Genomic DNA, 16,466 nt, shown 5'->3' on the forward strand with positions numbered 1-16,466 from the left:
CTGACGATATGAACAATCTTTACCGAAACAAAACACAAGTCTAACGCTGAGCCTCTGAATTAGCCCTGATATCAGATTAAAGCTGAGATTCCACAGATACTAGAGGTATAAGTATCATCATTGTGCGATCAAAACTCAGGGCAGCGAAGACAAACCCAGACAACTCACAACCTAGCTTTACTGAGCCAAAACGGCAAATGTCTTACCTTTGCTGTTTTTCTGATCAAAAGTTGTGTTCAATGGCATTAAAACGATAACAACGCTGTTGAAGAGAACATATTGGACTCCAAGTAAAATGGCAAGGCTAGGACTCAGAGGCTCTGACTTGTGTTGGAGATGTGATACTACATGTGGCACTCAACTGCACATGTTGTATTCATGCCCCATGATGGATATCTTATGGTCGAAGATTATTACTTTCACAGTAATGGCCTCCTCTCTGGCACAGGGACCAATGCTTTGCATACTAGGTATGGTACCAAACGTAAGTGGTCTGAATACCCATCAGATCTCATGAAATATACTGCATATTAAAGCAAACTATTGTAAAGGTAAAAGTATGAGCATAACAAATAAAGAAGTGTAAACATTTACATTATTATTATGATTATTTAATATATAAAGACTATATTATTGAATTCCGATTAAGATAATAAGATTAGATATACTTTATTTGATCTAAAATATTGATGTTTTTTCTCGTTACAGTAGCCTGTGAAAACCATAACAAATAAGTGATTACATGCTACAGTATTCAGCAAACACAACTGCAGAGCTATAAAACAAACTAAGGTCTACAACACCCAGTTGTCTTTGTGTATTTGTGAATGAAGCGCCATCTCATGGTTAAATCCTGTAATTGAACAAATGGGGAAATTTGGCAACGCCCTCTTAGCAATTTGGCAACGCCCCCAGCCGCTGGGATCCACTGGGTTTTCGGTTGGAATCTGCTGGGTGGAGTCCTATCTGGAGTGCTACATCTGTAAGATGATGAATGGATATCTACATGAAAATATGGGGCCCTTTTGTGGCGGTGACTTGAAGTGCTGGAGAGCTCCACCCTTTCAAATAGTTGAAAACCCAAAATAAAGTTATAATGTGATGTACTGCGTATTTGATGTATATAAAGTGTTGTATTGTAGTATGTGCAGGATGGTTTACATACCGCGTATCATGTATATCGTGTATGCCATGGATGATGCTCTACCTCTGTGATGTTCCCTTTGTCCATTTTGTCCGTCTTGTCAGTTATTGTCCTGTCTCTGGTGTAGTTTGCCGTGGTACTTTGATATTTTGATATGTGATACATTTAGCAGGCTGTGTTGTTATGTATGTATGTTTGTCTTTTTCTGGAAAAAAACAATAAAAAGAAAATAACAAAAAAAAAGAAAAACGCTGCTGAAGGTTAATCCAATGGTTAACCCAATGTGTCCCTTTGAAATTATAACTGATAATCCATCTTCATATTTATGGCAAAAAGCGTAGTTGTCCGTTTTCAGTTTTCAGAGCGTAACATAGCTTTCGGTTTGGGCAAACTGTGTGTGCATCACTCTCACTCCTCAATGGGTAATGTTTAGATCAGGGGTGGGGAACCTTTTTCCTCTCAAGGGCCATTTACATTTTTTCAATATCCTCCAAGGGCCGTATAAATGGTTGACCTCTGCTTAAAAATACTAAAATCACAGCCCATTCATTTCGCCTTTCTTTCATGCTGTGCAAAGAAAAAGCAACCTCTTAATCCAGATATCTTACCATGACTCGCGCATGCATGCACGTGCACAGTTGTGGCATGACCACCAAAACAGAAAGATATGGACACAAGATGTGTGCAAATGTATTTAGACTCCTATCCATGTGAACATGATTTAAGTGTGGGGGGGGGGGGGGAGATTATTTTTTTTTGAGGCGTTCTAGTGCTCTCCGTCAGAACTGCACCCCTGTCAGACGAGACATATACCACGTGATGACACGTTAGGCTCGTGTTGTGTTCAAGGACCCTAACCTTGGCCAGGAAAAACAGGCACTCGCTTATTTAATTATTTTGCGGTCTAGATTTCTTAAATGTTTTTCTTTTTTGCGTGTGTTACCTCGAGGGCTGTATCAAATTGTCGAGCCGGAGGTTCCCCACCCCTGGTTTAGATGGATTTACTTCCCCTCGATTCTATTGGCTCTAACGGTTCAAAAGAGGTGTCAATGCAATGTAATCAATCATCAAAATCGACCGAGGGGGGCCAGAGATATGGCAAATCCACCCAAATGACCCCTGAAGTGGGTTTATTTTGCTAAACCTCTCTAAAAAGGTCAGATTTCACTTGTTTTGCATCAATCTTGATACAGGGTACTTATTATATGTTATATGATTATATGTTTGGATTCCTAAAGCTTTTAGTCTACTATCTCATCATTGGTTTTCACTATAAGTAATGTTTTTTGGACGGACACTATCATTTACATTTTTTTAACTGTGTTCAATCTGAATTTACTTTAAAATAAAAATAATCTATATTGACTCTGACTTTTCTACATCCAACTCACAGGTTTATCATTGCTTTGATAAAAAAGATTATTAATTTAACCCTTTTAGAAGTGAAGATAATTATGGTCATTTGTTCTGGGAATGTCATTTTCAAGCCTGAGACCTGAAAAACAGGCTCCGGGCTTAACAGGTTAAGAGATTTACAAGTGGGGTGTTTACTGATGTATTGTTTGGTAGTGGAATCAAATGTGAAAATCTCCAGCTCGTGTTAACCACAAACCATATGTAAAAGAAACGTTCCAAAAAACGCTAACTTGGAGACGAGGTAACCTGAAATTGTAAATTCTAAGTAATTTCAAGGTTTTAGGACTCGTTCCTGCACCACTCTATTATTGGTACTTACATTCATGGTTCCCAGAGGATGAATACCAATCATATTAGTAATCCACAAATGTACCAAGAAGCACCATCATCCAGATCTCAATTCCATTCTTATACTACTTACCTGCAAAACTAATTATATTCCTATCAGTCTTGTTTTGAGTGCTAATTAGCAAATGTCAGTATGCCAACATGCTGAACTAAGATATGTAAATATTGCAGCATCATATCTGCTTGAAATCAGGTAGTTAGCGTTGACATTGTGATCACTAAACACACTAATGTTGGCATTTAGCAGAAAGCAACACTGTATCTGAGAAATGCTACACAGAGACGATAGCATAGTCTTTAAATCTTGATTCTGTGTTTGGATCCTATTGAAGTCCTTGGTAAAAATATTATGTATAATTATAAACAATGTTATCATCTACAGATAATACCTTATGCACACTACTTTAAGTTCACTGATCACCAGGACATGACTAAATTCATTATGATTCAATCATTCTCAACAGATATTTGTTTAGTTATTTCCAATAGCCCCAGTGTTTCTTCTCTCTCTCATATAGTATATAATTATCTTTAGCTGCTTGCAAGCTGTTTTCTTCACAGCAGCTCATGGAAACTTAAACTAATCTAATTAAACTGGATTAGCCATTGATGAGATGCATGCTGAGATCTATCAACTCATACTGTTAAATGATAAAGGGAACTAGAAAGTGCATTTCCTGCTGAAAATGTGTGTGAATGCTGTAAACGGTGTACATTTGTTGCTGAATTTAGCTGAAAATGCAGAAAAAGCTGAATATTTTATTAGTTGAACGGTCTCTGTAGCTGTTTTTAGCTACAAAAACCAAGTAAGTGTGTTGCTGAAAAAGTGAATAGATTTGAATCAAAGTTGTTACAGCTCAAATGCATTGCAATGACTTTCTTGAAAACTTGAAAGTCAAATGTTAAACTGGAGGAGTAGGCTAGGAAAAGTAGTGAAGAAGCTTAATATTTAAAAGAAAATGTTTAAAAAAGGTATAAACAAATGGGGCGAAGCCTGCGAGCTAGTTCAGGCAGTCAACTCGAGCACTTATGCCACATTCATATAACGCCCCCTTGCCACTCTACAACCAACCAAACAGAGTCTCCTTAATAAGCCGCTCTATTTAACCTGCCAGATCTCTCTCCATGCATTGCTTGCTGCTGCTATTGCTGCAGCTACCTCTATGTCGCTGCTGCTTGCCTGCTGCCACTGCTGTGTTCACTTGCTATTGCTGCGTTCATGTTCCTGCTGCTGTGTTTCATGTTGCTGCTGCTTGCCTGTCGGTGTTCCGGATTAACTGGTTCCCCGATCAACTGGTTGACAGATGTGGAGGCGTGGCCTTCGACTGAAATACACATTTCGATCGCTTCTTCTGTCGTTTTCATAAATCTTTTGGTATATTTGGCTGGATAGGAACACTTTGATGCACATTCAGTACCAGTGTGTGAGGTTGTGGTTACAATGGCGATATCCGGACGCGAACAGCGAGGACTACAAAAAGAAAAACGAGTTGACTCGGGATGTCTGTTCAAAACATTGCGAGCTCCAATAAATCATTTAAACCAGCTATTGTTGCCAGACTTATTACTGAATATCGTTCTTAATGTGATACCAAGTCCATCTGAGACCTGTGTACACCTTCAGACAGCCTCCAAGTGAAGCGTACGTTGTTTACTCAGAGTTTGAAAGCAGCGTGGAGAAGTTTTCAGCTGTGATAAACTGTGATCCTCTCAGGTAAACTGTGATTCGCTCAGGGTCAACTGGGATCCACCCATGGGAAAATGGGATCCGCCCAGGTTAAACTGTGTTACGACTTCTGTGGCAATCTACCAGCGATCATGTTTAATATGAAAGACACACACATATACATCCCTTATAAAAACGGCATTCTTCAGCACTCATCCAGATAACATGTGACTGTTAACTCGTTTTGCAAAGATAGCAGCAGAAATGTCATTGCTGCATGTGCAGGGATATTAGACTTTAAAATGCTGATGGGTCATTAATGTTGATGTCGGCAAACAATATTAAGAATCGAAACCGCTCTTAAAAAAGAATAATCTAGATGCTTCAGTAATGAACAATTACAGGCCCATATCAAACCTCCCATTTCTAGGTAAAATCATTGAAAAAGTTGTTTTTCAACAGTTGAGTAATTTCTTGCATTTAAATAACTGTTTCGATGTGTTCCAGTCAGGCTTTCGTCATAACCACAGCACTGAGACTGCTCTTGTAAAGGTCTTTAATGACATCCACTTAAACACAGACAGTGGCAGAACTTCAGTGTTAGTATTATTAGATCTCAGTGCTGCGTTTGACACTGTTGACCACAGCATATTACTAGACCGACTAGAAAACTGGGTGGGACCTTCGGAAACAGTTCTGAATTGGTTTGAATCCTACTTAAAGGACAGAAACAACTTTGTTTCTATAGGTAAATACACATCTGAGTTGACAAATATGACATGTGGGGTTCCTCAAGGCTCCATCTTGGGGCCTCTTCTCTTTAACATCTACATGCTACCACTGGCTCAGATAATGAAAAACAACAAAATAAGTTACCATAGCTATGCAGATGACACACAAATGTACGTAACAATTTCACCAGGAGACTATGCTCCAATTCAAACACTGAGTAAGTGCATTGAACAAATCAATGACTGGATGTGTCAGAACTTTCTTCAATTAAACAAAGATAAAACTGAGGTAATGGTTTTTGGAGCCAAGTCAGAACGTATAAAAGTTAGCGCTGAGCTTCAGTGTGCAATGTTCAAAACAACAGATAAAGCCAGAAATCTAGGTGTAGTCATGGACTCTGACCTGAGTTTCAACAGTCACATTAAAACAGTTACTAAATCAGCCTACTATCACCTCAAGAATATATCTAGGATTAAAAGACTAATGTCACAGCAGGATTTGGAAAAACTTGTCCATGCTTTTATCTTCAGTAGACTCGACTACTGCAATGGTGTCTTCACAGGTCTCACTAAAAAATCTATTAGGAAGCTGCAGCTGATTCAGGATGCCGCTGCTCGAGTCCTCACTAACACTAAGAAAGTGGATCACATCACTCCTGTTCTGAAGTCTTTACACTGGCTTCCTGTGTGTCAAAGAATATATTTCAAAATACTGCTGCTGGTTTATAAAGCACTGAATGGTTTAGGCCCAAAATACATTTCTGACCTCCTGCTAAATTATGAACCATCCAGATCTCTCAGGTCTTCAGGGACTGGTCAGCTTTCTGTCCCCAGAGTCAGAACTAAACATGGTAAAGCAGCGTTCAGTTATTATGCTCCAAATATCTGGAACAAACTCCCAGAAACCTGCAGGTCCGCTGCAACTCTGACTACTTTTAAATCCAGGCTGAAGACTTGTCTTTTTGTCGCTGCTTTTAATTGAACTATTCATATCTTAGACTGCACTGTAACTTTTATCCATGTATTTTTTCTTTTAATGTTTATTTTATTAGCTTTTCTTTTTAATGACTGATTTTAAATGCCTTTTTCTTAATGTCTTTTATTTTTTGTAAAGCACTTTGAATTGCCTTGTGTTGAAAAGTGCTATATAAATAAACTTGCCTTGCCTTGCCTAATTGCATCCCTGTCCTGTCATTCTCTGTTTTATAATGATTGCTTATTCTGCCCTTGTGCGTGTAACCAAACGTATGCCCTATCCGACCTGATATCTGCACCGTACTGGCTAATCAAAAACTGTTAAACTCCTACGGTAAGCTATGCATATAACTGATGGTGGTGGTGTATCACATCCTTCTAAGATAATGTTTTACCACATGCTATGCCTCTCTCACTTATTCCAGCAGACTGCCTGAGCGATAAGAAGTCTTGCAATAGCCAGCAGACTGCCTGAGCGATAAGAAGTCTTGCAATAGCCAGCAGACTGCCTGAGCATCAGAAGTCTTGCAATAGCCAGCAGACTGCCTGAGCATCAGAAATCTTGCAATAGCAGCAGACTGCCTGAGCATCAGAAGTCTTGCAATAGCCAGCAGACTGCCTGAGCATCAGAAGTCTCGCAATAGCCAGCAGACTGCCTGAGCCATCAGAAGTCTTGCTCCATGCAATAGTCAGTATCACAGGGAGCGCAGCTCACGCCATCCTATTTTCCTTCTCTCTCCATGAATGTTATGTTCATTCTTTTATAATGACCTTGCGATGTCTTCAGATCCTCTCTAGTTACTTACAGATGCTGCGCCTTCTGCTGGTTCGGGGGATTTCACAATGGTTGCCCCACCAGCTTGCCATGCCCTTCGTTCAACCAAATGACTCTGGATCTACACGTCAATCCCCTCAAGGATTTCCCATATTCTGCCTCCAACCAAGAGCATGATTCAAAGCATACAATTCAGCTTGATACTTTATCTTATTCTGTCCCAACCTCCTCTGTGTACTTATGCAATAGATATAATAGTTGTTCATGCATTAATTGTATTTTCATTCAAATCCTGCAATCTTCAAGTGCTAAGTATTAAGCCACGCTAGAGTTCATTAATTTGCTCCTCAAGGGCCTTAAGAAGGCACGTCCTCCACGCATTGATAAAGACTGCCTCTTAACTTTGCACCCGTGCAAAGGTTAATGTATAAGCTCAGGCAAAGGGGTTTCACTATACATTGATAAACGTCAGATGCAGTTGTTACAGCTTTCTATTGGTTTCTCAGGTGGCGAATATATACAGACCTCTCACCTTTTAATCCTCAACATAATCTCCCCCTTACTGAATTAACTTTGGAGATCAAATATACACACTGTTTTGAAACATTCAATGTCTGACAGTTCTGTTTGGGGAGTCAAGGAACCCCGAATAATCATTGCTAAAACTAACACTGTTTTCTTTGTCCTTTATCTTCCATGCTGAACTTCTCGCATCATTGCCCTCTGACACATGGGTCGGCACCCATGTTTATTCGATGGCTGCAAACCCGAGGGTTCTCCTCCAAGCTGCGTGATCTCTGCCTAAGCTGCGATCTGCCCCCAGATCGCTATTCCCACTGTTTAAGAATCTGCACAGCCACAACCGCAGCTCTATATCTACCTACCTCAACCCTGAGTATCCTGGGCCATCGGTCATCTTCTGCCCACCAGCGCTATATCATGCCTCACATGAATGAGATCCTTTCAGCACAAACAACCATGAGCTCTTGCACTACTCGATGATGAGTAAACGTTCAAAGATGTATATCTGTAGAATTCTGTTTTTGCATACCAGGTGGTTGCTGGGTTAGATTATATTTATTTCATTATAGTATATTCCCCTCATAGCTGCATGCTTGGGGGGGGAAAGCTCATTGTCGCTGCCTCAAAGACCTAGACACAGCAGTCTTGATAGGTAGTATATTCCCCTCAAAGCCGCGGTGCTGGGGGGGGGTCGGCACTGGTCACTTCCAGGCCTACACATAGCAGTCTCTCTAGGTAGTATATTCCCCTTAAAGCCGCGGTGCTTAAGGGGGATGGCTTTTCAGGCTGTTCCCGGGCCTTCACATAGCAATTTCACTAGGTAGTGTATATAGGTAGTATATTCCTCTCAAAGCCGCTGTGCTCGGGGAAGAATCGGCTCTGGGCTATTCCTCAGGCCTACACATAGCAGTCTCACTTAGTAGTATATTCCCCTTAAAGCCGCTGTGCTTAGGGGGAATGGCCACATGGCAGCTCGCCAGGCCCTCTACTTATCAGATTTTCATCACCAGCGTCAGGCTCGGGCTACGCAGTTTTGGGGGATAGTATCTAATCTCCACGCAGTTTTGGGGGTTAGTTATTTGATCATCACTCATCGTGCTATGTATATCTATGGAGTGATGATGCCCGAGCCTAGTTGCCAAACTTAACTATATGCTGCTTCTAATAAACATGTTAAAGAAACACGTGAGTTGTCTGACTGAAATGGGGCGAAGCCTGCGAGCTAGTTCAGGCAGTCAACTCGAGCACTTATGCCGCATTCATACATAACACCCCCTTGCCACTCTACAACCAACCAAACAGAGTCTCCTTAATATGCCGCTCTATTTAACCTGCCAGATCTCTCTCTATGCATTGCTTGCTGCTGCTATTGCCGCAGCTACCTCTACGTCGCTGCTGCTTGCTGCCCCACCACCACCCCAGCTTCCACCTGTAGGCTCGGGGGTTAGTTATTTGATCATCACTCATCGTGCTATGTATATCTATGGAGTGATGATGCCCGAGCCTAGTCGCCAAACTTAACTATATGCTGCTTCTAATAAACATGTTAAATAAACACATGAGTTGTCTGACTGAACTACATGTATAGCCTCAATGTCCTGAAATAGTTGAATGGTTTCTGTAGCTGAAAGTAGGCTGAAGGAGTTAGATATTAAACATAAGTAGTAGTGAATGAATGTGTATTAAGAAGAGAAAATAAAGTAAAAACGCTTTGAAAAGCAGCAGAATATTTGAACTGCAAACGTTTGAACTAAAACCACATGTCACCAATACTGTATAACATATGTGGAACATGTTGAAGTCAGTATGAAGCCTCCATCAGACAGAAAAGTATAGGCTGAGAGTCTGTTAAACTCCTGTCTGTAAAGCTTTCTCATTTCTCTAATTTGCCCTCCTCGTGTCTTAGTCCCGCCCACAGGAGATGCGAGCGGAGGAGTCGAGGAGGGGAACCGAGGAAAGAGGAGGGGAAGCAGCAGACGTTTAGAGAAATGAGAACTCCTCTCCTCGGAGCGGTCATATTAAAGCGACGTCCGTTCATTATTACATGGCAACAGCTGCATCAACTGTCGAGTGTTTTGTCATAGCGCTGTATTTTATAATCTCTGTTAGATCAGCTGAACATTGTTCCCCCACTTATTTACTTTTAATTCAATTTGCAACAAGGCATAGTATGACAAGAATGTATGAATATTTTCAACACATAGAACTACTAGCATCTCTTCTGTATTGTGCAGCACTAAAACATTAGTATGAAAAGTACCCGGGAGACATATACATTAGGCTTATATAGGTTTGATTTATTCAGACACAAGTCCATGCATGCAAATTAGTACATAAGGAGCTGTACACGCAAGGCCGTCCCTCCCTACAGGCCGATCATGCAGACTGCGTGTTACGCTCGCCGAGAGCTTACAGGAGTGAACCCACAATACTGAACACTTATGAGAGGAGACTGAAGTTTGTGAAGCAAAAAGGGTTTGATATCCAAAAAACGATTTTGACAGAACAGCAGAGGGAATGGATAATCCTCAATGTCCAGGGCCAGGGAGTTTCTCCGGAGGTGGAGCGGAGGTCCGAAGCCGGAGATCCAGAGTTGGCGAGAGCGAGCAGGCTGGTGTGCGGGGATGCACGGAGGAACACAGACGAGGGGTAGGTGGCTGGACGTGGCAGGCAGAGGTGTAGGCAGACGGATTCTGAACAGAGAGAGCACAAGGTAAGGAAAAACAGGAACACTGAGATTTAGGTTTAGCTAAGAGCTAAGATACCAAGACGTATTACCACTGTGGTGAGACGACGAACTAGTGAATTCTGGATGAAGAAACCAGGTATATAAGCAGGTGTAGGTGAGTAGTTTAAATCAGAGTGACGAGCAGCAGCTGAGGAGGTGAGTTGGCGGGAATCGAAAGTAGGTCAACCACGGCCAGCCAGGAAGACAGACACACAGACAAAAACAAACACAAAAGGGGAAAAGAAGGAGGCAGAACTGTATATCCTTACACTGCGTGAGGCCTCACCTTGCGGAGGGGGCCTCATCTTGCGGGGGGGGCCTCAACTGAGCCGCAAATGTGGGGCACCTATGTGCTTATGCGGCGCAATTAGTGTGGTATCGCTGCTGCAAGGCTCCACTAGCTCCCCTACCTTGCACACATCTTGTGTGTATATCTTTCTGTATTGGTGGTCATGCTACAACCGTGCGCGAGTCGTGTTAAGATATCTGGATTAAGAGGTTACTTTTTCTTTGCACAGCATGAAAGCAGGCGAAATGAATGGGCTGTGATTTTAGTTTTTTTAAGCAGAGGTTGAGTTCAATAATTTGTATGGCCCTCGGAGGATGTTGTAAAAATTGAAATGGCCCTTGAAAGGAAATAGGTTCTGGAGTACGCCGGTACGCCGACAGGACACGGGGGAGCTGGCGTCGGCCGGAGAGCCAGTACTGGTGCACGGATCCATGGCTTTGCGGGCCGGTTCTGGAGCCGGAACCATGGCTGCTGGGGCGAGAACTGGGGCTGGAACCATGGCTGCTGTGGCCGGTGCTGGAGCCGGAAACATGGCTGTAGGGGCCCGGGCTGGTAGCCTGGACCTCCTTCTAGGGCTGGGCGATATGGCCAATCATTCTTTGGCGTGAACCCCATCTGGTCGGGGACTCTGTTATCAGCTGATGAGTGGGTAGACCAAGCTCTGCCTGTACTTCACTCATGTCTCTTCTTTTTTTCCAGCTGTAAGAAAAGGCAGACAGCCTTTTTACATACCCCAATAGCACGATCGATCCGTGGGTCCTTCCCACCATTCTCTGTAGTAAATGAAGAATACATAATCAAAACACATTTTAGTGGAACATACCACTACATTCACAAACTTGTCTTGCTTCAATTTCTGCAAAAATATTAATGCACAAAGGACACACACACACACACACACAGCATGTATACCATTATGATTAGATATTTATTTATTCATACACATTTTGTCAAAATATTGGCTTGATATAATGCATTAATTACATGATGCATTAATTAGACTGTCTTGCGAATGGGAAAAATGTCACTTTGTAGTGAATGTGAGATTCCTAATTCACCATCATCTTTCAGTGTGTTGTGTTTCATGTTTTACATGCACAGTCGTGATGTTGTACGTTTAGCTGTTAAGTGACCACGGCCCCTTTAAGACGAGCGGTATGTCTTTCATGTCATTCACAGAAATAAACGACTCACGCACTTGCGTGGTCAACGTGTGAAATAGTTTTGCCTCATTCTTCACGCAATTTCCACAACTTGATGCATAGCCATTAGACTTACTTACCGATAGCATTGTGCAATCTGTGTCCAAAGCACTAGAGGTTGGGCCACGCATTTTTCTTCAGAGCTTTAATCATGTTGCTGCCGCTGTCAGTAGTCATGCAAATGAGTCGGTCTTCGGCAAGGTTCCATGAGTTTAGGGCATCTTTCAGCCCCTGGGCTATAATTTCACCTGTGTGGTCCTCTGGAAAGTATGCCATTTGGAGGCAGACGCTCCGCAGAGTCCAGTCGTTGTTAATAAAGTGCACAGTAAGACTCATATACGGCTGCATCGTCCGACTCGACCATAAATCTGTGGTGGCAGAATAAAAGGACACCTCTTCCAACTCCTTTGCGACCCGTTGTCTTGTGCTATTATATAGCTGAGGCAAGGCAACTTCGGAGAAGAACTTTCGGCTTGGTAACACATACCTGGGGACCAAAACTTTAATCATATTAATAAACCCCGGCGTTTCCACCGTGTATATATATTGGCACCATATCCTTTGTATACATACCGACCGCATCTGTAATGGCTTTCCAGCAGTCCGAATTATTGTCATATGGGATGCAGTTTGAAAATGTTTGTGTTACGGTAGACTGTATTATGGCGGCTGTGCGTGAGGTGCTTGTAGTGCCGCGGTCTTTTTCATTCCGCTGCGCGCAACATTTCTCCCATTCAGCAGGATGCTTTTGTTTGAGGTGCTGCAGTAAATTTGTCGTACTGCTGCCTTTGCTAGCAACAGACTTCAAAAATACTTTGCAGCGGGGTGTTGTCTGGTCTAAATCTGACCTCGCGAACGCAAACCAATTCCAAATAACGGATGACACCGTGCCTTTCTTTGGAACAAGTTATTCCCTGCTCGTTGTTTGTGTAACACTCTATTTGGTAAATGCGCGCACTGTGCGGGGGGAGGGCTGAGCCCATTCCGAACTACGGGAGCCCAGAGGGAAGCGTTGGCGGATGTTGAAGAGAAAACCGATTTTCATTTAAACAAGTCGACGTGAACTACACACTCGAGTTAATCGATAAAATCGATTTATCGCCCAGCCCTACCTCCTTCTCTTCTCTTTGATGGGACGAGACCCATCAAAGGCGTTCTCGAAAGAAGCTATGTTGGGAACTGTGGCAGGCAGGGGGCTAGCAGGCCAGGAAACGCATGTCTGGAGGAAGTTCATAAAAGGTAAGGTAAGAACTTCCCTAACCCTGGTTTCTCTGTTACCCTCTGGTACGCCTCTGCCAGGGCAGCCCTCTTTTGCTCTGCACTGGTTGCTCCCCTCCATTCACCATAGCTGCAAGCCAGCAAGTAGGTAAATGAATACAATTCCACTTCAAAGGGATCATCTGCTGGGTCCATATGAGGTTGGTTCATTCTGTCAGGGTTGGGGAAAAATAGGACCCCAAATGCAGAATGAGGAGGGAAGCAGGTTTCAAAATGGAACAAAAGGTGAGCTTTATTCACAAAAGCTGAAAAAACAAGAATCCATGAACAGGTACAAGGCACGAGGTAGCATCCAAACAAAAAGGGACTGTGACCAACATGAAGGGAGACATGAACGACAAATAATGAACCAACACTGAACACAGGAAGAGACAAGACTAAATACAGGGGGGGTTAATCACGAGACGAGAAACAGCCGGGCAGGGGAGGAGAAACACAAGGGCAACAGGTGAACACAATCAGACACACCAGGGAAACTAACGACAGGAAGGACAGAACAGCAAAATAACCCAAAACTAGACACACAAAAACTCAAACCCTGACACTGCGGTACTTTAGAGAATCCGAATGCACTTTCACTATCCGACGTGTTTATGATGCGCCAGCGGACGTCATGAATGTGCGTCTGCTGCTGTGGGGAAACTATGGAAACAACAGTTTTCTATACAGCGGACTACAACATGGATGTTTAATAAGAAAGAGGGACTACTGTAAACTCATCTAGAGACTCTGCACCGTGCTCTGATGCTGTTGCTTTATGCTTTATGAACGTGGACAACAGAGAAACATATTCTTCATGACCAAAGTTGGAATTGAAATAAAAAAGGAAAGTGAAACTTATGCTCGTCACCCTCTCCCTCCGGTCCACATTAATACAAATGATCCCAATATGTATGATTGCATGAACTATGAAAAGATCTTAAAATAAATACAAATGTATTTATTATAAACGTTAGTCCTTAACATCTATCACTGTGTATATCACCATTCAAACATCTTTTAAAAGTTGAACAACCCCACACAGCTCAGTAAAGACTGTGAGATGTTGACTTTATTTGATCATTTCAGTAAAAACTAACGTTCACATTTCTCTTTTTGATTATAATACTGATGAACGTTCAAAACAAAGCACTTTGGCAACTTACCACATACGTTTTAAAATGCTTAATAAGCACCGTAACTTTCATGATATAATTTCTCGGTCATAATCGGTTGTTTCCGTGAACGGCCGACTGTTGAGTGACGGCAAATGCTGCGGCTGCAAGGCATTGTGGGGCAGCATTTTCAGTTAGGGAGGTCCAGTGGTTCCTAAGCTAAAGGAGGTTATAAAGGAAGTTTGAAACCTCCTTTCCTATCATCTAGAGAATTCGAACGGCACTTATCATGGCTGCCACTGAGGGACTTCCGGGTCATTTCACTCCGTTAGGAAGGTTCCTAAGCTAAATGGACTATTCGACTTCAGCCTAAATCTATCTCACACCCCTCCTCCCCCACCCCCACAATGAATATCGACCAATCACGTTCTTGCTTGATTTGTGGGACCAGCGTTGCAGTCGGGAAGAAAAGCAATGTGGAACGGCAGCTCCCTGCTTCATAAGGAGTTTGACCGTGATTTTCCTTCTGGCAGAACCTACACAACACATCAGCCCCATTGAACAGCCTATCGTGCCAGCCTATACAACACATGAGGGGCAGAGTTTTACTCTGTGTGTGTTGCAACTTGCATATTTATTTATTGCACTTGACGCACACACACGCATGGCGTAATTTCCACTGGGGACAGGGGGGACATGTCCCCCCCACTTTTCGAAATCCTGCTTGTGTCCCCCCACTTTACATATATGTGACTTGTGAGCGAGCGAGACAGAGACAGAGAGAGAGAGCCAGAGAGCGAGAGAGAGCACACCTTTATCTATTTAATATAGATAAAGTAAGAAATCATTCCAATGTGTACTATAGGACAGTAAAAAAAACAAAAACTGTTTGAAAGGGGAGTGATTAGTAAAATATGCATAAATAAAAAGAAAGAATGCTAACTAGGTAACATAAGATAAGAATAATCATAATTGTGAGAGAATATTTTAATCCGATCTTGATTGTATAGAGTTTCTCAGCTTTTCTGAGAATCTGTCTTATTGCAAACATGCTTTTCGTTAAAGTCATATGATCCTCTCTGCAAGTTGAGGTCACAGGTCAAGAAGCTTCTCTGCTCTTCCTGTGGGGGAGGGTTTCATTTTCTCTCTATTTGTGAGACAAACAGGCCTTTTGTCCCGACATCTGGCATTCATTAAAGGAAAGCCCGCGTTTTCAAGGCCCCTCCCTTTCTCATGTAAGGTCCTGTGTTTCTGGCTTTGTCTTCAGAGATGGCTTGGTGGCTGCACGGACAGTGTGAAACTATGTAATCTCTCCGGCTGTATTTTCGTACTCTTTAATAAACTCTCAGTGTTTTGGCTAACGACGATCCAGTCTCCATCATTTCACCTCAGCATTGCTGTACAGAAGTTTTCCTCACAATAATAATGATTTGTTATTGGTTGTGATCATATTCTAAAGATGTTTGGATCATTGAAAAGTATACAGCTCGCTTTCATATGTGACCTGCTCTATCGAAATCAGTCGCATTGACCCGAAGACACATTTTAAGTTGAATACACTGTTGGAAAGAGGATATTCCTAGCTTTCTAATGATATCAGGATTGTTTTTGTACTCCAAATATTAAGCAAAATATGTCACATTATATAATGACTGTCACCGAGTCATCATTTTGAGAAAAAGGCCTTAAAAGTTTCCTCTTCTCTGGAATCCATCGATCTGATTGATTATTAGCAGAGCAAATGATCAAAATACTACGGAGGGAAGATATTTTCATTTGGATTACTGGTCTGGGGGAAGCTCGCGAGTGTGTGTGTGTGTGTGTGTATACGTGTGTGTGTGTGTGTGTGTAATTTTGTGTTTGTGTGTTTTGCGTTTGTTTCCCGGGGAAAACACTCACGAGAAACACCGGCTGTCGTTATGCCTGCTGTGACGTTAAGTCACTCCGTTCTCCGCTTGTAATTATGCCGTTACAAGCTTCAAAGCTGTATTTATCATCTGAATTTGTCGAAACAAGTTTAATATTATGAAAGCCAAGACTTTGTTTAATTGAAATCCGATGAAAACAAACTGTAACGGACCCTGCCGTGTTATCTATGATTACTATACTCTTACATTCATAATTTCAGCCGGAGGGAGGGGGGGCGGAGCTGCGGAAGAGCAGATTGCCTGTCATCTTCCCTTTACAAGCTTAAAGAATATATTTATCGTGTGAGTTTGGAAATAAAAGAAATAAAAGACTTTGTTTGTTTAAAATCAAACAAAACACCCGAACCCCGAAAAAATAGTTTTTTACGCA

This window comes from Gymnodraco acuticeps, unplaced genomic scaffold, assembly GCF_902827175.1.
Source record: "Gymnodraco acuticeps unplaced genomic scaffold, fGymAcu1.1, whole genome shotgun sequence".
NCBI lineage: Eukaryota > Metazoa > Chordata > Actinopteri > Perciformes > Bathydraconidae > Gymnodraco > Gymnodraco acuticeps.